We start from the raw sequence: 2,126 nt of genomic DNA, 5'->3' as shown, positions 1-2,126 counted from the left end.
AGCGCTCCTTATGATCCCCTCCCCAAACTTGTTTTCAGGGCCATCTTGTGTTTCTTCCCGATCCCTTTGTCTCAGACCCCACCTCTCACCTCAGACCCCACCCCTCCACCTCAGACTCCACCCCACACTTCAGACTCTGCCCCCTTCACCTCAGACTCCACCCCTCCACCCCTCCACCCCAGACTCCACCCCCTCCACCTCACCTCAGACTCCACCCCTCCACATCAGACTCCACCCCCCACCTCTCACCTCAGACGCCACCCCTCCACCTCTCACCTCAGAATCCACCCCACACTTCAGATTCTGCCCCTTCCCCTCAGACTCCACCCCTCACCTCAGACCCCACCCCTCCACCTCAGACTCCACCCCCACCTCTCACCTCAGACTCCACCCCTCCACCTCTCACCTCAGACTCCACCCCTCGCCTCAGACTCCACCCCACACTTCAGACTCTGCCCCTTCACCTCAGACTCCACCCCCCACCTCTCACCTCAGACTCCACCCCTCGCCTCAGACTCCACCCTCTCCATCTCAGACTGCACCCCAGCAGCCATGTTGTGCTCAGGCCCTACCCTCACCACCACCTGCTTTCCTCCTCTAGGAAAACCTACCTCTTTACAATGAGACCCAAATGCTAAACCCCTAAGTACTGTTTCTAAGTTAACTGGGGCAGACCACTACGTGAGGGGAGCCTGACTCTTGGTCAGTGACCCTTTGGAGGAAATCTGATCAAAGGGGAAATGCGGATTAAGGAAACCTCAGCTAAAGTTGGCGTGGGGACAGGACTGTGGGCGGCACTCTCACGTCCACCATGCGTGTCAATTATCCCGAAAAGAAAGAGGCGTCTGCCTACAGCTCCTACAGGAAGGCGTCTCTACTTACTGTCCAGCAGAACGAAGACTTCCCTCCAAACTCCGACAGCCCAATCAGAGGCTGCGGCAGCGCAACCCATGGGAAGTCTCCGTACCTGGGCCCTGGCTCCTCCAGCGCCCTCTCTTCCTGTAAAAGCAAGTTCCCCTTCCTTGTTCTCCGGATCCCCGTTTGTGCAATCCAAACTGCGGCTCCTCCGCTAGTCCTGAATAAGCTCACTTCTGCTGGTGAAGTAATTGGCTGTCAGATTATTACAGGTGGCAGAGGTGCGGTTGGTGTCGAGCTGTACATGCCCTCTAATTGCTTTGATGAATTCACTCACGTCGTGTGAGCAGTTCCGGAGCTTGGTTTCATCCGGGACAGCAAGCTTGTCTCGTCTGAGCATGGTTCTGTTACCACTGGGATTTTGCTAGAATGCTGCAGGGCATGGGGCCGCAGGAGGGTGAGGTCCTGGCAGCCCCACTCGGACGCAGTGGCTTTCTTGTGTCGCCTTAGCTGTTTTTCACATTAAACTTTATATACATATATATATGTATATAAACATACATATATTTAAAGTCGTTTCAGAAATGAGTGTGAAATGTGGCGTAATTTAAAAGTCTTCTCCTAACTAATGAAACCTACTTTCATCTATTTTAAAAAAGAATAAAAGGGAATATGAATGCGAAGTACTTGAAAGGAAACTAGAGTCCGTGTGGATGCCGGGCCGCGTGTCGGGCGCGGGGGAGTCCGGGGGCGAGTCCGGACACTCCACCTCTCCTGACCAACGGGAACGGGGCTCTGCGTCCCAATCCAGCAGCCGTCCCTCTGCGGAAAGGCAGTCGGTGGAAAGCTGACATGCCCCGGTGGCCTGCGGACATTATGGCCACGACTACCACGAAGGGTCATGGGGGGCTCACCGCCCCGAGGGGCCACCCACGAGAGCCCAGTCACCTCCCCAGCCGCGCCCCTCGCGGGTCCCCGGCCCCCATGCCCGAAGGTGTCCTGGGCGGCCGGAGAGCAGACCCAGCTGCGTGGAGCCAAGGGAGATAACCTGGCGAAGCAGCCGTCTCGCCCCGCCTCGAGTTCAAGGAGGGACCCCGCCCAGCCGGGCTTCCCGCTGATTGGACGAAAGAGAGACAGACCGGCGGTGATTGGGTGGGGCGGACGCCTCTCGGCGCCCGCGCCACGGCCGCGCCTTCTTCCGCTGCCACAGGACGGGGGGCGGACGCGATTGGTGCAGACGCGTCGGCCCGCCCCGCCCCGTGACGTCACTA

The sequence above is a fragment of the Camelus dromedarius genome, chromosome 1, assembly GCF_036321535.1.
Source record: "Camelus dromedarius isolate mCamDro1 chromosome 1, mCamDro1.pat, whole genome shotgun sequence".
Lineage (NCBI taxonomy): Eukaryota > Metazoa > Chordata > Mammalia > Artiodactyla > Camelidae > Camelus > Camelus dromedarius.
This window is presented reverse-complemented; position numbering follows the sequence as displayed.